Source organism: Diabrotica virgifera, chromosome 9, assembly GCF_917563875.1.
Source record: "Diabrotica virgifera virgifera chromosome 9, PGI_DIABVI_V3a".
Classification (NCBI taxonomy): Eukaryota; Metazoa; Arthropoda; class Insecta; order Coleoptera; family Chrysomelidae; genus Diabrotica; species Diabrotica virgifera.
In genome coordinates, this window is record NC_065451.1 from 175,386,198 (window position 1) to 175,407,653 (window position 21,456).

Here is a 21,456-nt window from a genome sequence, read left to right on the forward strand (position 1 = left end):
GTCAAATGAATGCTTATAATCCAAGGATGGTACTAAAGATGAGAAATTTAGACTGTCTGTCCGTCGGTACGTCCGACCGCGAATGTAACTACTCCGTCAATATGCCAGGTAGATTGACAAATGGGGTGTCGAATGAACGGTTATAACCCAACGATGGTACTAAAGATGAGCAATTTGGTCCGTCGGTCTGCCTAACCGCGAATATAAGTCTTCCGTCACTGTACCAGGTAGAATGACAAATAAGGTGTCGAATGAAAGCTTATAACCAAGGATGGTACTAAGGTTGAGACATTTGACCAAGGCTGTCTGTCCATCGGTCCGTCCGACCGCGAATGTAACTACTCCGTCAATATGCCAGGTAGATTGACAAATGGGGTGTCGAATGAACGGTTATAACCCAACGATGGTACTAAAGATGAGCAATTTGGTCCGTCTGTCTGCTTGACCGCGAATATAACTCCCCCGTCACTGTACCAGGTAGAATGACAAATGAGGTGTCGAATGCAAGCTTATAATCCAAAGATGGTACTAAAGATGAGAAATTAGACAAAGGCTGTCTGTCCATCGGTCCGTCCGACCGCGAATGTAACTACTCCGTCATTATGCCAGGTAGATTGACAAATGGGGTGTCGAATGAACGGTTATATTCCAACGATGGTACTAAAGATGAGCAATTTGGTCCGTCGGTCTGCCTGACCGCGAATATAAGTCTTCCGTCACTGTACCAGGTAGAATGACAAATAAGGTGTCGAATGAAAGCTTATAACCAAGGATGGTACTAAAGTTGAGAAATTTGACCAAGGCTGTCTGTCCATCGGTCCGTCCGACCGCGAATGTAACTACTCCGTCAATATGCCAGGTAGAATGACAAATGAGGTGTCGAATGAATGGTTATAATCCAACGATGGTACTAAAGATGAGAAATTTGATCCGTCGGTGTGCCTGACCGCGAATATAACTCCTCCGTCACTGTACCAGGTAGAATGACAAATGAGGTGTCAAATGAAAGCTTATAATCCAAGGATGGTACTAAAGATGAGAAATTAGACCAAGGCTGTCTGTCCATCGGTCCGTCCGACCGCGAATGTAACTACTCCGTCATTATGCCAGGCAGAATGACAGATGAGGTGACGAGTGTACAGTGAACGGTTATAATCCAACCATGGTACTAAAGATTCACGCACGCATTTCGTTTCCGAAAGTTGCACTTTCACGCACGACGTGCGGGAAAGTAAAATACCTTGTAATATTGCATTATAATATATTATAATACTTGCAATAAACTAATATTGAAAGTTTGTTGTTGACAACCTTGTCAAATAATTGATTTGTGTATTTTCACTTCTAAATAAAAATTGATATAACTCTATTTTTTGTGGCTTTTTCCAAACGTACGGCCCTAGAATATATATTAGGTTTGTTCGTAGAACGATCAGCAACCGTTGCCAACCGTCAGACGCAAGCGCGTTCGTAGTCTACGAACTCGAACTGTTAACTGCGCAGCGCTAACTGTTAACTGCGCATGCGTATGATGGTTGGCAACGGTTGCTGATCGATTGGATCGTACTACGAACAAACCTATTATTCCTAACTCGTGCGGAAAGTGTGTTCCTCGCACTCGAATGCCTGCCCGAACTCCGCTATCGCGTCGTTCGGGTCAACGGCAGTCTCGTGCGTGAAATTATCACTTTCCGCACTAGTTAGGAAAATAACTATTTTATGATGTCGATATTTTCCAAGTTATGGGGGGAAATAGTGACAGTTGGAGGTTAGAGTTAGAGCATAACTATTGAATTGTCTCGTTAATTATGACTTTTACGACAAAAATGTAGGTACCTATAATACAAAAATAGAACTTAGTAGATAGAATTAACTTTTACATAATTTTGAATTTTGATCTCTTTCATTTTTTTACGAATATTTAAAATTGTTTCAAATATGATTTCCTACAATTATTTCTTTTTGACAATTTTTTTCGTGCGGTTGATATTTTCCGAGTTAGCGGGAATATATTAAAAAGGGGTGGGGGAGCATAATTATTGAATTGAATCTTGTTTCCGAGCTGCCCCAAATTTTATAATTCTAACCTTTAGGGGAGGTCAATAGTGGTGTAAATTTAAAATTGCGACTGAATTCCGCTGAAGGGTTAGCCGTCATATTGATTTTAAAGGAGAACCGTTGATGCTAAATACCTCCACCATTTTCAACTTTCTTGCTCTACTGCTCATTATTTATAATAGTTCCCAGGTAGCAAGACTGTTTAACGCGCTCTATCTGAATCTGCGTTCCATTAGTGTGCAGATCATGGACGTATAAATAAAGCGTCCATGGTGCAGATGGGTTATAGGTATAGATAGGGCTATTATAGCAATCGCCATTAAACCGGTTTTTGGTACGAAAATAGTGATTAGCAATTAAATTTAAACACGAATTGTAATTTCGATTACCAAATATCGAATTCCAATTGTGAGTTCTTTCAAAAATCGTGCATGCAGCACTCTGTTTTGAATAACCCTGTTCAAAACATCCTATTTGTGATGATAATTGCTTGTCCTGAAAACGATAATCTTGATTGTAATACAAAAAAACCTATTCATTTTTGTAATTTCAAAAGTATTTGGTCATCATCATCATCAATGGCGTTATAACTCTTCGAGACTCTGCCACATTTTTTATTATTTAAAATCAATACAGCTGCCCACGATGTGATATTTGATACCGTTCACGTTATCAACACCAGTAATAAAAATTTAATGTGTTTCTCGGTCGATGATCGAAATGCCACATCAGCGACTTGTTAATTATTGTGTTTTGACTGGAATAAGAATGTGAATTTTAACCGAATTTTTAACGTGCATACAAATTGCACATACAATTTTTTTTGTTTATGCTTATTTTTTATTATAATAAATATGTTGATTTTCACCCATTCGTGAGCAAAAATTTGGTTGTTTTGACTTCTGAGTAATACCAAAAAGTCAAAAATCGTTATAACTGAAAAAACTCGACAGATTTATGCTCGATAAACTCATAATACTCATAAAGCTAATAAAATATTTTTGATCTTTTCGTTTCACATGATTCACTGAGCGTTGGCTTTTTTAATATTTTTCCTTATTTTTTTTTAATTCATTGAATTATAGCGTTGATTGAGATATTAGAGGCCGTCCAATATATCAATCAACGATTATAGTGAATATGCTTATTTAATTTAAAAATAAAATAATTCTATCCTCTTCTTCTTGCTGTGCCTGTCCGTGACGAATGTTGGCGATCTCCATGGCATGGCAATCTTTATTTTATCTGCAGCAATGCAGGAAAGCTTCACATATGTTGAGTTGAACCAGGTTCTGAGGTTCTTTAACAAGGATGTTCTTCTTCTTCCTGGACCTCGCTTTCCAAATATTTTTCCTTGCAGAATGGCTTGTAGGAGGGCATATCTGGATTCATTTCGCATAATGTGCCCAAAGTATAACTTTTGAGATTTGATGGTCTCGGTTTTTCCCCATTCTTCTGTAAGGACCTCCTCATTTGTGACCCGATCAGTCAATGGGATTTTAAGAATTCTATTATAAGTTCAAAAAAATTCAAAAAAATATGCTTGAAATATTTATTTCAAACTCTAAGCTCACCCCACCTTAAGGATAGCTATGACACGAATTTGATAGGCAAGCCATGCAAGTCGTTTTTGTCTATGTATGAAATTTAATAAAAAAATGTCTCATCCGGAAAGCAGATGGGTGCAGGTCGACCTATATTCGGATCTTAGACTATAACGTATATATAGTTTCGTAGAGTTTTGCTATCAGCCGTTGATGATTTGCTGATGAACGCTACTCGTGTTATTTCTTTCCGTTCATGTTCACAAGAGCATGTGTTAACCAGTAATTGGACTTCGTAAGTCCTAGGTTTTCATCCAAAGTAATCGAAAGTAGAACTGGAAGTCGATATTTTAACTCTTCGTGTAACTTTGCGTCGATTCATATACGATTTTACTAATTTTGGATCATATTCATTTACATTCATACCATACTTTGAGTCACTTTAAAACAGATACTTGCGGTTGCAACTCTAAAACTGAAGTCCGATGTTAAATTACTCATCTTTAATACCATCCTTGTGTTATAATCTTTTATTCGAAACCTCATTATTTGTCATTATATCTGTATTAATACGGAGGAGTTGTATGTAGGAGGACAGACGGAAAGACACTCATGAAACCGGAAGTATATATTTGTTCTCGCCTTGCGAAGGCTCGTCGAATAATATATCACTTTTACTATTCCGGTGACTTTAAAACAGTATTTCCGGTCCCATTTGTAAAACCGGAAGTCCTTGGTCAAATTTCTCACCTTTAGTACCATCCTTGGATTATAAGCTTTCATTCGACACCTCATTTGTCATTCAACCTGGTATAGTGACGGAAGAGTTATATTCGCGGTCGGACGGACCGACGGACAGACAGCCTTGGTCAAATTGCTCATCTTTAGTACCATCCTTGGATTATAAGCTTTCATTCGACACCTTATTGGTCATTCTACCTGGTACAGTGACGGAGGAGTTATATTCGCGGTCAGGCAGACCGACGGACCAAATTGCTCAACTTTAGTACCATCGTTGGATTATAATCGTTCATTTGAAACCTCATTTGTCATTTTCCCTGGCATAATGACGGAGAAGTTACATTCGCGGTCGGACGGACAAATGGACCGACAGCCTTGGTCAAATTTTTCATCTTTAGTACCATCCTCGGTTATAAGCTTTCATTCGAAACCTTATTTGTCATTCTACCTGGTACAGTGACGGAGGAGTTATATTCGCGGTCAGGCAGACCGACGGACCAAATTGCTTATCTTTAGTACCATCGTTGGATTATAACCATTCATTCGACACCTCATTTGTCATTCTACCTGGCATAATGAAGGAGTAGTTACATTCGCGGTCGGACGGACAGATGGACAGACAGCCTTGGTCAAATTTATCAGCTTTAGTACCATCCTTGGATTATAGGCTTTCATTCGACACCTCATTCGCTATTCTACCTAGTACAGTGACGGAGGAGTTATATTCGCGGTCAGGCAGACCGACGGACCAAATTGCTCATCTTTAGTACCATCCTTGGTTATAAGCTTTCATTAAATGTTCTAAACATTAATTACATTTTCATTCTAAATTAGACAATTAGACAAATTTGAGTGATATAATTGTTCTTCCCTGGTATAATTTTATAATATTGGGACATGAGAAGTAGGTAACAAACTATGATGAACCAATATGCGAAATAGATTTTTCCAATACTTTTGGTTTAGATTTTACCACGAGATACGAGCACAGTATTTATCCGAGTAAAATTTTCAGCGAGAACCCGTCCTTAAACCTCCTAGAAAATGAAAAGTTCGCACCTCATATATAAAACGATTTCGAGTCATCTTAGCGAGACCGCACCTGCATACCTCTCTGTACTGAAACTAAACTATCAGCTGACTATAAAGTCTGGAGTCCGCGCTTCGCTTAGATATCTATTGCGTTATTTCTCCTATAGAGGCAGCATCTCTCGGGAAAGAATCTTTTCTCTCTGTTGCACTGCGACTTGGGGACCTCTCTTTCATACAACGGCCGGCCTTAAGCGTTAATATGTTTTATTTTTTTGTATAAAAACGGCGGCTCATGTGAAAAAAATGCAAGAAAGATTTTTGTTGTAATTTGAACGAGGAATTTAAAAATAATTTTTAATTTGAAATATCTCATTGGCGTTCCAATTTTTTCTTGAAAAAAAAAATTCAGACCATTACCCGTACGGGGCATATTACCCGTATGCGCGCCAATGGTGAATATAAAATGCTTAGTTGTATGTTTAAAAATGCGCAATAAGTACCTCTTAAAACCCACCAAATTTCATTTGCATATCTCAACCGGTTTTAGAGCAATACATAAATCGTCAAAATTTCAATACCCCGTATCTCGCAAACGAAGCATTTGCAACATTTACAGGAACATAGTACGTTTATAAAGCAAACTTTCATTATTTTTTCATGCAGAATTACCCCTTAAAGTTTGTCACACTTATTTAAAACACCCTGTATTGATGAAAAACATGGCTAGTTGTTAAAGTACCTAACTTAACCTAAGTATCCAACATAAGCGAATGGGTCAAAAAACAGAACCTTAAGAAAACCTGAGGCTATAGTTGGGTTTTAATTTTAGTATTTTATAAATGCTAGAATATTCCACAGGATGTAGCGAACTTTGAGAAAAAAAAACAGTTTAATTGGTGGTATGCAATGACAATTTACCTGTCTAGCAACAACATTATTACAGCAACATTGTTAAAGAATAATATTATATTAAAAAAATCCCTTAAATCGGACAGCAGGTTTAGGAAATTCGAGACATCAAAAATTCAAAATTTTTTAAGGCGTCCGGATTTTTTTGACCAGGAGTGTATATTTGTTAATGCTTGTATTCTTTACTTCTTAAGTTAGTGGTGGTCCATCGAATTGTAATTTATTACATTTCTTATTACGCTCTAAAGCAGCGATACTCAACCTTTTTTTTCCCTGGGCCACATACGTGGAGTGCTATACAGGGTGTTTCATTAAGAAACGGAAATACTTAAATGGTGAATAAGGCCACTGAGGCGGTTCTAGATATTCTACATTTATTGCCCCACAGATTTTTATAACCGAGTTACAGGGCGTTTTTATCGATTTTGTCCATTTTTGTCTGGATCCATAACTTTATAACCACCTTGTATATTTTTTGATATTTGATACAAGTATGTCTTATTTACAACCCAAACGATAGAACTACTAATCAGAAGAAAAATCCAGGTCGGTATTAAAAAAATTACACTTAAATTCATTGTGACCTTGAAACAACATCCTATATATCTTGAAATTTTTAAAACCCATTTGCACATTTGAAAAGACCACAAAAAACTAAGTTTAATGGTTCACCTTTATTTTTTGCGCAGACAATTTAATGACTTCAAATCATTTTGAAATTACGTCGAAATTTTTAAGAACTCTGAGAACTCATAACAAAAATTTCGATTAAATTTCGAAATTAATGTCATTAAATTGTCTGCACAAAAAATTGAAGCGGTCAATTAAATTTGGTTTTTGTACTCTTTTAAAATGTGCAAACGGATTTTGACAATTTTAATATACAGGATGTTGTTTCGAGGTCACAATTATTTTATATTTTTTTGTTAATTCAAACCTGGGTTTTTCTTGTGATAAGTAGGTAACTGTCATTCCAATGTAGTATATAATTATGGATTATTTTTAAAATGAGTATTTATTCATTAACTTTAATAATTTATTATTCAAAGTGCTTTAAAAACCTGCTTTTTAATCTTAGAGTTCTTAAAAATTTCAGTATATTTAATGTCAAAATTAAAGTCATTAAATTTTCTGTGCCCAAAATTAAAGCGAACATGTAAACTCAGTTTTTTGTGCTCTTTTCAAATGTGCAAATGAATCTTGAAAATTTTAATATACAGGGTGCTGTTTCAAGGTCACAATGACTTTATATTTTTTTGTTAATCTGGTCTTGGATTATTCCTGTGATGACTAAAAATAGGTTGTTCCAATGTAGTAAATAAGTGTTGATTATTTTTAAAATGGGTATTTGTTCACCAACTTTAATAATTTATTATTAAAAGTTAATATTACCTGCTTTTTAATCCCAGAGTTCTTAAATATTTCAATATAATTTCACAATTAAAGTCATTAAATTGTCTCCCTCACGCACAAACACAGTGGACACACTATCAAATAATTTTACAAGCACGTGAAATTTGACAAATAATTTGATCGTTTACAGGGCCTTTTAGTGAGCCTTTGGGCCGCATGAAAAACGCTAGAGGGCCGCATGCGGCCCGCAGTTTGAGTATCACTGCTCTAAAGGGTAGTAAGATCGCCATCCGAATTTATTGCTCACCTTGCTACATTTTTGTTAACAAATCTTCCATTTTTTTTACTATTTTTGTTGGTCATTATAGTGTGACCAACTAGTCCGAAAAATCCGGGACATGGCCCGAATTACGAAGTCGTGCCCCGACGTCCCGGACAAGGCTTCCGGGCCATCCGAATTTTCAACGTTTTGGTAAAATTCTATTTTGAAATATGTTATTTTTCTAAAAATTCACATCAATTGAATTGGTGGGACGAAAAAAAGTTGACAATTTCTAGAGTGTAATACTAATACCACATCCATAACGCATGCATTTTATATCGAATAATTATCGTCTTCTGAAAATACGATTCAAAAACATGGCTTAATCCTATCAAAAATATCATTATCAACATAATAATGTTAAATAATCAATAAAATGATGATATTAAATTTCTGTATTTAAAATAAATGGCCCGGTTTTCATTGAAAAGTCCCGGATTTTAGGTATATTCTTCAACCATGTCCCGAATTTGATAGATTTGGAGTTGGTCACACATTAGGGACGATGACAATTCAATCTTCTAGCAATAAGCTATCAAAAAAGGATAGTAAACATTGGCAGCAGATTTTACAGAAGTGTTTCTAGATTCAGAATACGTCAACTGGACAGAAAAATTTTGCAAATGATTTATGCAACTCTTTTTGAACCGCACCATTCCTCTACACAAGTTGAAAAATAAATCTAAAAACAATCCCTTCTATAAAAATAAGTGCATATTTGTGCTGATTCAGCCTGTTTTAAAATGTATATTGCATGCATATTTTAGATATTCTTAGTGCATATTTTCCAGTCTCTACTTAACATCTACGTGTCTCTTACGTAGTAAGTGCGTAACCATCTTTTGTCGTAAGCTTTATTTTGTATAACAAATATTTCTGAAATTTATTCTATTCATATTGAATCGATAAAACAATTTACAAAAACAAGTACAAACATACCGAACATACTTACAAGTTATTGTCAACAGGTAGACATAAAAAACTTAGTATTATAGAAATACGTATTATATAGAGCAGGGGCCAATTGACGTTAAGTACGTAGTTAAAAAAATTACAATGCTAAATGAAACTGGGCGGGAATTGAAAAATTGATAACTGTTTTTCCAAAAATGTTTTACTTTATTTCGATAAGACCCCTTACTCAATTAAAATTTATGTTGCCCATTGGACATAGCGTGGATAAATATTGTTTTTGTCCTTTTCATGATCATTTTTCAGTGCGCAACAAATGATAGGAAAAAGGGTAAGTCCGTGATAATACACATTTACGACATTTATTCTAACATGACATTTTAGTTAAATCTGACAGTTGTCACATTTTATTTTCAATTTGGAATAAAAATAAATCAAATGTGTTTCTTGCATTTATAAAATGGTATTTTCTTTGATTTGTATAGTCTTATAAATTATACAGATTATATTTGTAATATTATTATCTAATTAAAAAAAATTATTTTTTTATTATGGCGCCATCTATCGACAACTAGAATAACTAGAATAAATGTTATAAAAATGTCACTCACGAAATGTAATCACCGACGTGCCTTTTTTTCTGTCACATACAATTTAATGCGTTAGAAAGAAATCGAAAAACTGTGACGCACTGAAAGATGATCATGAGAAATACTGTAGCTACTACTACACCAAGACATTATCCACGAATGAAATCAAGCAATATACCGCAGAAGCCCCGGATCAAAAATATTTACCATTAAATTATACTTATAATATAATATTATAATTAGATATAGTTATATTAAATATATTAACGTCCGACTGGTATATTACTTGACAAATAATGACATGATTTCGAAGTCAGTTAAGTATGATATAATGCGTTATTTTAAAAAATAACGCCCTGCCCTAGGGTATTAAATTTAAATAATTAGTTAAATACTGCCAAGTTGACAAATAACAACCTAAGTAAAACTGTGGTTACCACAATTACGTTAAGACTATTGCTGGTACCTAAATGTACTTATTTGAAAAGTAATTAATTCAAAATTCATTCAAATTTTTTGCACATAAAGAATAATATAGTCTAACATTAAACATTGAAGGGACCACGGGTATTATAGATAATAACGCTTTCGGTCAGCGTATATCCCTCGGGCCAAAGTCCCTCGGTAAATACACCATTGACCACAAGCATTATTATCCTTAATATCCTTGGTAAAATTAATAATTATAATTATAGCCAAAGTAGCTTGCATTTTTGGAATCACGGGAAGGTGCAGAAGACATGAATTATACAAATTGGAATAAAATCATGTTTGACGAGTTTGACTCAACCTTTCAAGTAACGATAAGAGATACATAAACGATGTCCATGAACCTAGCAGAGCAAGGTTAGCAGAATGGAATCAGACCAAGTGCATAATTAGATGCTAATTAGGTGCTAATTAAGTACCCCAATCGCGAATTTAGTGCTCCTTTTTTTTAAATTATGACGTGTTCTGCCCGGTACATATGAACTTAGCAGAGCACAACCATAAAAAACATCAAATCGAAAAGTGACCAAGCGTATAATTAAGTACTAATTAGGTGCTAATTTAGTACCCCAATCGCGAATTTAGTGCTCCTTTTTTTTTAATTATGACGTGTTCTGCCAGATACATATGAACTCAGCAGAGCACAACCATAAAAAACATCAAATCGAAAAGTGACCCAGCTTATAATTAAGTACTAATTAGGTGCTAATTTAGTACCCCAATCGCGAATTTAGTGCTCCTTTTTTTTTAAATTATGACGTGTTCTGTTAGGTACATATGAACTCAGCAGAGCACAACCATAAAAAACATCAAATCGAAAAGTGACCAAGCTTATAATTTAGCACTAATTAGGTGCTAATTTAGTACCCCAATCGCTAATTTAGTGCTACTTTTTTTTTAAATTATGACGCGTTCTGCCAGGTACATATGTACTCAGCAGAGTACAACTTTGATAAACGTCAAATCGAAAAATGACCAAGCTTATAATTAAGTACTAATTAGATGCTAATTTAGTACCCCAATCGCGAATTAAATGCTCCATTTTTTCTTTCCTTTAAGCCATGTTCTGCCGGGTACACATGAAGTCATTAGAGTACTATCTCAAAAAATCAAAAAAGTCGAAACATACCTATCTTAAATTTAGGTGCTAATTAAGTGCCCTAATAACGAATTTCATGCTCAGTTTTTTTAAGCCGTTGAAAAAATCATCAATACAGTTGCTGGCCTATCTCACATTTGAGTGCTAATTAGGTGCTTATGTAGTACCCCAATCGCGAATTTAGTGCTCCTTTATTTTTTAAGTAATGACATGTTCTGCCAGGTAGATATGAACTTAGCAGAGCACAACCATAAAAAACATCAAATCGAAAAGTGACTAAGCTTATAATTAAGTACTAATTAGGTGCTAATTTAGTACCCCAAAAGGTGCTTCTTTTTTTCTTACTTTTACACCGTCATATGTTCTGCCAAGCTTCATGTGAGCTCAGTACCATAAAAGTACCATAAGAAAACGTCGGAATGAAACATTGCCTAGCTAATAGTTAGGTGCTAATTAGTACCCCATTTGCGATTTTAGTGATCCTTTTTTTTAGATTATGACTCAGCAAGGCACAGACGTTAGACTTGTCACTTGTCAAGCTTGGTCACTTTTCGATTTAATGTTTTTTATGGTTGTGCTCTGCTGAGTTCATATGTACCTGGCAGAACACGTCATAATTTAAAAAAAAGGAGCACTAAATTCGCGATTGGGGTACTAAATTAGCACCTAATTAGTACTTAATTATAAGCTTTTCGATTTGATGTTTTTTATGGTTGTGCTCTGCTAAGTTCATATGTACCTGGCAGAACACGTCATAATTTAAAAAAAAAGGAGCACTAAATTTACGTTTGGGGTACTAAATTAGCACCTAATTAATGCTTAATTATAAGCTTGGTCACTTTTCGATTTGATGTTTTTTATGGTTGTGCTGTGCTGAGTTCATATGTACCTGGCAGAACATGTCATAACTTAAAAAATAAAGGAGCACTAAATTCGCGATTGGGGTACTAAATTAGCACCTAATTAGTACTTAATTATACAAGAATCTACAGGTCGAGCAAGTCTCGTAAATTTCACGATTGCGAGCCACGCTTCACGCAACCGTGTTTGCGTACTTGTGTTTCGAGTTGCGTGGTCGTGCGGAGTTATATTTACCAAATTTAAATCCATTCCAACATGCTGTCAAAATTAAATCAATATGTCAATATGGCTACTGGGTGTAAAAGATAAATGTTATTCTATCTGTTCTTTCTTAATGAGTTTTAGATAATTTTAGTTGTATTTCTTTGTAATTTTGTGTTGTACAAAGATTAATTTAACATTTTCTCTGGAAGTATTAATTTAGGAAGATAATATGCTTCATTGGTGTTGTGTTTTGAAGTGTGAAATGCAAAGTAATTGTGATAAAGTCAAGATAAAGTTCACTTTTAAACTGAACTAAATAAGGTATCTGAGAGACAACGATGGTTAAATGCAATACAATGTACAGGTTTTACTAGCGAAATGAAAATTTTCCTGTCCTGTCTGCTGTAATCATTTTATATCTGGTAAGTTACAATTACAACAGTAACGATTTTTGAAGATGTTAACATTTTAATCTTATAGGAAAACCAGCCGACTTAATCGATAATAACAATCTCCAGATTGGGTTCCTTCAATAAATATGGGCTATAAACACAATGAAATAAGTTCCCCAAAATCTAAAATGGAGTGGTATCAAAGGAGAATTAAAGGAAAAAATATTCATATTGAAATTATTTATAAGGCACTGGACTGTCTTAAATTCTACAATAATACTAGGTGGGTAAATGATTTTAGACATTTTTCATTAAGAGTAGATTAAGATTAAGTAGATTTTCATTCAGTAGATTTAAGAATTGTTTACACAGGTAGAGTAATGATGCAAGTACTTGATAGAGTAGAGTAACTCTACCTGTAAAAATGCTCAGCACAGTAGAATAGCTGGTAGAGTGTATAGTTGGAGTTAAAGTAGAGTGACTAGCAACCTATGGCAAAGTAACTACTATATGACCACCACTACTGCCAAAATGTCTACTCGGCTGCACACGAGTACATGGGGGCGCTGTCATTCTGGCTGGAATTGTGTTTTGTGTAAATAGTGAAAATGAAGTTCACCGAAGATGAAACTTTAAAACTTGTAGAGCTATAATACGGCGAATACCAGTGTTTATGGAATTTAGGTAGTGTATACTACAGAAATAAAAGTTTGCAGCAAGCTGCGGAGGATGAAATCGTCGAAAGAATGGCAAAGGGGGCTTTGGAGTAAACGAGCTTAAGCAAAAAATTAAGAATTTAAGGTGCACTTATAATCAAGAGTGTTTAAAAATACAAAAATCGGTTTCACTATACTAGCATCAGTACTATACTTGTACTCTCCTCATGTGAATGGTATCAAGCCATTTTTGGTAGAGTACTACCGCTACTCTACTCTCCTCAAAACTCTACCCATGTAAACAAGTCTTTAGAAACAGTGGAAAATGAGGTAGCTAGTAGAGTAGTAGTAGAGTAAAATATACTGGTTTAGCAAATTACAATGTTTTAAGGTAATACAGTAGCGATAAACAGGTAGCCAAAACGTGTTCCAAGATTGTCACTGTAATTTTGAATATTTTTTCGAGGCATTTGGCACACGTATTCGTAAAATAATAAAGAATGGCGGTACAGAGCCCAATTTGAAAAATATATTAATATGTGGAAATTACTCTGTAATTATACATTATTTAAAAAACGAGCCTGTACCGCCATTAAGAAGAACAAAAAAATACACTTTCTTCAAATAAACTTTTTTATCCGATGCCTAGATTTTGTGTAATTTTGGAACTATTAATGAAATAAAAAATTTTAGTAGTTCCAAAATAACACAAAATCTGATAAAAAAGTTGTATTTGAAGAAAGTGTATTTTTTTGTTCTTCTTAATGGCGGTACAAGCTCGTTTTTTTTATATTGTATTTAATTACAGAGTAATTTCCACATAATAATATATTTTTCAAATTGGGCTCTGTACCGCCATTCTTTATTATATTACGAATATGTGTGCCAAATATCTTGAAAAATATTCAAAATTACAGCCGCAATCTTGGAACACATTTTCGCTACCTGTTGATCGATACTGTTTCCTCTTAAGATAGTTTTAATAGTTATTTATGATATAAGTATTAAAAGTACAATTTTAAGACGCGCATGTGAAAGTTAACTTGAAAAAATAATTTTATTAATGTTTTGACTTCCACATCAGATGTCATTGTCAAAATACAAAATATTTATTATTATTAGGTTTGTTCTAGCAAACAGTCAAACTAGTCAAAAACCATCAGCAAACAGTTGGTCAGTAAAAGAACATAATACAGTCACCAGTGCGATCCCCTCTACTCGCGCTGGTCCACTATTCGCTGATGGTTTCAAACTGATGCTAGAACAAACCTATTATTATTATGCATATCATTATCTGTAAATAATATTTCTTCTGATTGTTAATTGTAAAGGATAGAAAAATTACCATTTATTTCATTTTTTTTAGAATCAGCTGAGAGAAGTGGTCTACAAAAAACCAGGAAGGAAACGGAATATGTGGCTACGAAAGGCAAAAGAAAGGTTTACAAAGCAAATGTGACACATTTTTTTGAAATATTTAGGAATATGTATCAGTAAATTGCATTAAAAGAATGTATGAAAAGATTTTGTTCAATAAAAATGTTTATATTTATCAAGGATGTATTATTTGGTATGGCCACATATCGTCAGTGATGTAATAATACATCCTATTTGTTTTTTCATGAGTTTTGTAAGAGAGACTAAAAACTTGTCTTAGGGTCACCTCCTGTTTTCATATGATATTTTTTGACTTGTTTTGTAGTAAATTAAACTATCTATGAACTACAAAACAACTCAAAACTTACATATGAACACAGGAGGTGACCTTAAAACATGTTTTTCCATCTCTCATACACAACTCATGAAAAAACAGATAGGAGGTATTGTCACATCAGCAAGGATGTACAGTGATAAGTGCCCTAATAACCGGCAAAATATGGGCAACATATTTAGTTGTGAGATAAAAAGAAATGAAACTAGTCGAGCTGGGAAATTTAGCGAAATTAACCTTTAAATTTACGTTATATTGATCCCACCTTTACACATATCGGAGGAGTATGTCAACTAAAACTGTCACTGTGACAGTGGTAGTTTCCAAACTCGTCTGATACGTCTGAAGGTGGTACACAATCAATACAATCTAAATGTATAAGTTAATATCGCTAAATTTCCCAGCTCAACTAGTTTCATGTCTTTTTATCTCACTACTTAATACATCTTTTGTGCTATTTTGCCGGTTATTAGAGCGCTCATCACTGTATTTCTGGTATATCCAGGGAATGTCTACAAAATATATTTTGAATGTCCAGAGAACATTCGTGGACATTCATGGAATGTTCCAATAAGACATTCAGGTAATGTTTAAAATGCTGACACAGGATTTTCCTGGGATGTTCAGGGAACATGTTTTCGGGGATATTCCAGGAATTTTTCAATGTCTGTGTACCTTCTATGGACCTATATGGAATATTTTGGTGTTATTACCGCCGCACTCCACTTGCGATTTGTAATCAGGAAGATTGAACACATTGTTTCAAATACAAGTCAATCCATTTGTGACTAAATAATCATGGATTGACTTCTATTTGAAAGAATGTGTTCAATCTTCACAACTACTAATCGCAAGTGGAGTCCGGAGCTTAGGGCTACTTCCTCTTCGGTATTATGTATTATACTACAGAAATCAGGAACTTTCCTTCTAAATATATGTATGCATCTTGGCCATCAAACATATTCTTCCAAACATTTTTTTAAGGGGTTACATAGGTCTTGTGGGTAAAAAAAGTGACTTTTTAAAAAAATTATATCTCGAAAACTAAAATTTATTTTTATTTATAATTGGAACATGTAAAAGTATAGTACTTAAGGTAGTCTCAAAAAAAGTTTCAGCCAAAAATATTAATTTTTGTAGAGTTTAAGTTTTTTTGCGTTGGCAGCATAACTAGTCTCATCTGAAATCAAAAAGTTTCTTGTAGTTTATACCTCTGGCTAGAATATGAACGAAAGAATTAAAAAAAATGAAATTTGAAGATTTTACATAAGTTTAAACACATTTTTGACCCCAATTTTTCTCATTTTTAAAGTAGTTTTTTTTATAAAACAAAAATGACCTCATCTAATAAAAAATCCTTTGTTCATTCACTAGCCAGAGGTATAAACTACAAGAAACTTTGATTTCAGATGAGACTGGACTTGTTATGCTGCTCACTGCAAAAAAGGGCTGTTGTCGAAAAATTGCAGTCAACTCTACAAAAATGAATATTTTTGGCTGAAATTTTTTTGAGAGTACTATACTTTTACATGTTTCAATTATAAATAAAAATAATTTTTAGTTTCCAAGATATAATTTTTTTAAAAAGTCACTTTTTTTACCTGCAAGACAACAACTTAACAAATTGTTGATTTCAAATTGTAACAATTGTTTTGCAAAGTATGCTGCCCTCTTGTATTTTCTGTGTTATCTTCATCATACAATTACTTCATCTAAAAACTTTCTGCGATATATTCGCAACAACAAAAACAAACAAAACAAAAAAAATAAAACAAAAGTTTAACCACCTTCACACCACAGAATCAAGCAATCAAAATCAAGTTACACAAATTTTCAAACACCTCACCTGACACAGCGTCTCAAGTACGATTGCGCGAATTGGTAAATATAACTCCGCACGACCACGCAACTCGAAACACAAGTACGCAAACACGGTTGCGTGAAACGTGGCTCGCAATCGTGAAATTTACAAGACTTGCTCGACCTGTAGATTCTTGTCTTAATTATAAGCTTGGTCCCTTTTCGATTTGATGTTTTCTATGGTTGTGCTCTGCTGAGTTCATATGTACCTGGCAGAACACGTCATAATTTAAAAAAAAAGGAGCACTAAATTCGCGATTGGGGTACTAAATTAGCACCTAATTAGTACTTAATTATAAGCTTGGTCACTTTTCGATTTGATGTTTTTTATGGTTGTGCTCTGCTGAGTTCATATGTACCTGGCAGAACACGTCATAATTTAAAAAAAAGGAGCACTAAATTCGCGATTGGGGTACTTAATTAGCACCTAATTATGCACTTGGTCTGATTCCATTCTGCTAACCTTGCTCTGCTAGGTTCATGGACATACAAAAACGCACACAATACGAAAATTTAGAATCACAGGAAAATATTACGAAATTTGCAAAAATACATAATCTTTGGCCATAAAATTGTACAACGTACAAGTTTGTCACGAACTATCATGGGAAAACAGTTCAAAATGTTGGAACCAACAAATTTGATAATCTGGGAAAAGAATAGGCAAATTTTTAAGTCTAGCTAATCCAACATCATTATAATACTGAACATTGCTTTGCTCGTAGTTCACAATCTTAGTAGGGGTCGCCCACTTCTTGAAAATTTCAAGATCTTGTCTTGATTTCAAGACAAGATCAAGAAAAGAAGTAATTTTAGATTTCAAGACAAGACAAGAAATTTTATGTCAATACCAAGATTTCTTGTCAAGAAAACAAGAAAACTTGAAATATCTTGACTAATAAATGAAAACTCTAAAAACGTATTTATTTGTGAAAAAAAACATAGTTTAATGTATTGAACACTTTTTTTGCTAAAATGATTTACAAAAAGCTGAAAATGCGAGCATTATCATAACGAAAACTTTGTTTATTTACGTGTTTTAATTCATAATATGGAAAATTGCTATTATGAAAAGTTGTTTAGAATTAAAAATTATGTTTTAATGTGCAACTATATCATTCTAATTTAAATGTTGTGAACTATAAAGGTACTTGACTCTTGATCGAAATTCATATTTTTTATATACCTCGTATAAAATTAATAAAATTTGATATATGATGGTTGCATCATAAATCTTAGACCATGAAGAGCTTTTTATGAAGAATAACTTTTCTTCGTCAAATTAAAAATAAAAGAGTTATAAATGAAAATGTTGTTAGTATCCATAATTTGATAAAAATCTTCAAATATTTTTTTCCATTAAAAGGATGTAATTGCACATATCAGACCATAATTTTTTATTGGCAAAAAACAAAAAAAATACCTACTAAAATCACTAGCCAGTTGTGTCTGAGTTTAGCGAACCGACTATAATAACAATTTTCATTTCATAACAAATGGAACAGTCCATTTATCATTAGGTACTTCTATTAAAGGGGAGTACTCCTAAATTGTTAATAAATTATTGCTTTCAAAATATACTCAAATTGTATTTTTGAACATCGTATTTATTTTATATAATAATTAAATTCACTATCAAATGTCATTGATATTTTATTAATACTTAATTTAAAATTTAGTTTGACATTCACGAAGTGTCAAACTCAAATGTAAATAACCTATGCTTTGCTTAACAAATCGAGATTAAAAAACTAGCCTACTTAATAGCAACGATTTCAGCTGGACGTGTAGTGTGTCGACAGAAAATAAAAGGATTGTGACGTCACATTTTAGAATTTGAGGTCGATTATCTCGAAGACGGTATCGATATCGAAATGTCGTTTTCAGATTTGGATTCAGAAGACAAAACTACAAAAGAAACCATCATTTGCAGGAGCGGCAACGCAATAACACACAGACTTTGCGAATTTATAAACGAAAAGTTTACGTTGAAAATGTAAATTAAAAGTAATAAATGATACTTGCATAATCCTGTTAAAACTAAAATTGCAAACTAAAATTCTTATGGAGTCAACGCCTAGCTGATTTCTTGGCTTTGTTATTGTTAAAGCTGCTCCTGAAAATAACCTTTCCGCAGGTACATATGTTGCTGGTGTTCCGAGAAAATCCTTGGCCATTTTCGATAATGACGGGTCGACATTTTCGTGTCTTCTCCACCAATTAAGTATATTCTCAGAATCTTCTGACCTAGGCTTATTTAAATATTTGTCAATTTCATACTTACAAGATTGTAAGTTATCATTATCAGCTTTCTTAAATAGGTAAGAAATATCCAAATCAAATTCGATATGTTCTTTTTTAGGACTAAGTGCTGGCTCTGGTATTGGATTCAGCAGATCATTCTGGGATTTTAAATATTTCTTCAAATTTTTGTACTGTCTCTGATTGTAAAAGCTTTCCTCAAGACGAAGAGGAAAATGCCTCTACTTTATGCCGAGGATCCAAAATACGAACTATACAGTATATCCAATTAGTTTTGTTATAGTGTTTCAGTATTTTATTTCTCGCAGCTTAAATGTTATTATCAAGTTCATGAGCCCATATTTCCAGTTTGTCTACAAGTAAGTTTATTTCAATTACCGCAAACAGGAGTGTGCAATGTGCAATCTTTATCTGATATCTTGCAATATCTTGAAAAATACTAAAGCAGTATCATTTATATAATTTTGAATCTGTTTCGATTTTGTTTAACAACTTTTATGAAATCCTGGACAGCTAAGTTTATATTAGACAGCTAAATTTAGATTAAAATATGTGCGCAACATAAAAAATACTTATTTTTGTAGTCAAAACCGGGAATTAAAGTTTCCAGAGAACGTATCATTATAATAATTAACAGCCGAATTATCAGTTGTCACACCTTGAATGCAGTCCAGCACATCATAAGATTTTAGCAGCTCAAAGAGAATTTGGCAAAAGATGCATCTGTATGGCTTTCTTTAGCAGGCACAAAGTCTAAAACAATCGCCTAAATTTAATAAAAAGGTCACCGGAGAATGAGCGGACCGGGTAATCAAGAAATTTCAAGATCTTGAAATTTCTTGAATCAAGACAAGATATAAGATGTCAAGAAAACGTCAAGACAAGATTTTTTAAAATTTCTTGAATTTTTCTCAAGACAAAACAAGAAGTTGTTATCAAGACAAGAATGCTTGTCTTGTCGACCCCTAAATATTAGTAGATTTCGGCAGTGATACAACGATATTAAAAAGTCACGGTGGATGGAAAACCACATCGGTGCTGGAAAGCTATATTGAGGAATCCGTTTCAAACAAAATCAACATCGGTCGAATCCATCAATTAAAATCAACATCGATTACCAAATTTTAAATTCCAACGAATACAACTCAATTAATAAGGAAACTCACATCACACCATCGACAACAGGAACCTCATCAACCAGCGTTAATAAAATTGTCGCCTCAAATTCATTTTAGTTCTGATATTCAAAATGTAAGTTTATCAAGCAACTTAAGTTAAGGGCCCGGATAGCTCAGGCGGTAGCATGTCTGACTTCCACACAGGTAGGCCAAGGTTCGAAACCCAGCGCCGCCGCGAGAACATCTAGACATTTTTAAAATGCCCCAGGTCGACTCAGCCTGAATAAAAATGGTAAATCTACGCTATCTATAAGCGAGGTTCCTACAGCCTCTGCCGCTTCTCGCATTTCTGTCCATTCGTCTTCTTTGATGGCTCTATCACTCATGATGTGCCGTACATTTTCTTTCCAGGCAACTGAAGGCCTTCCCCTTCTTTATTGTGGTATGTAATTTAAAGCTTTTTTTGGCCATCTATCTTTATTCATTCGTTTCACATGACCATACCACACTAGTTGTCTAGTTTCAATTCTATCTACACTGAAATATACAGTATGTGTCCTCCTTCTAATATCTTCATTCCTGATGTGATCTTTTTTAGATATACCACACGCTCTCCTTAGATAATCCATTTCTACTACTTCTATTCTTTTTCTATCTTTTTTTGTCATCTGCCAAACTTCTGCCCCATAAGTCATAATAGGCTCTACCAAGGTACGATAGATTGTCAATTTCGTTTTTTGTCTTATATCTTTAGACCACAGTAGAGAGCTTAGAATGTTTACCGCTTTTTTGCCCTGCTGCGTTCTTTTTTCGATGTCTCTTTTGGTAGTGCCTTCTTTAGATATTATAGATCCGAGATATTTATATTCATTACATCTTTTTGTGGTTCTAATTTCTAACTCTAGATCTTCTTCATCATCCCCTATTTTAAGATACTCTGTCTTTGACATATTCATATTGAGGCCCCATTTTTCATATTCTTTCTTTAGTTTTCAAAACATGTAGTCCATGTCTTCCTCATAAAGAGTATTTCTTTAATAAGCCATTTCTTCTAAAGTATAAATACGACTTAGTAACTAAATAGAAAACAATATTTTATTTATATTCCTTCTTTCAGAACTGTTGTTTCACACACAGTATGCAGCACATAAATGAACTAACAATTTAATATTTTTTTGCTTCCAGACGTTGTTCTGTATACAAGAAGCGATTGTTTAAACCCAAAGGACAATGTCTTATTGTTTGTTGTCCTGTACAAAAGTGCTACCTAATATTATTTTAACGCCGTGACTGATAAAAACGAAATGAAAAGTATGCGATAAAAGTATCTATAATAGAATTAT

At 33.8% G+C, this 21,456-nt stretch overlaps 1 protein-coding gene and 1 long non-coding RNA gene across 3 annotated transcripts in view; one reads left to right on the top strand and one right to left on the bottom strand.

Moving 5' to 3' along the window:
• LOC126891952 (E3 ubiquitin-protein ligase RNF19A) overlaps positions 1 to 21,456 on the bottom strand; it is a 507,192-nt gene that overhangs the window by 281,888 nt on the left and 203,848 nt on the right. The gene's annotated exons all lie outside the window — the stretch shown is intronic.
• LOC126891973 (uncharacterized) lies at positions 12,224 to 14,651 on the top strand. The gene is made up of 3 exons (XR_007700632.1): positions 12,224 to 12,536; positions 12,595 to 12,789; positions 14,529 to 14,651. It is a non-coding gene; the product is annotated as an uncharacterized LOC126891973 (long non-coding RNA).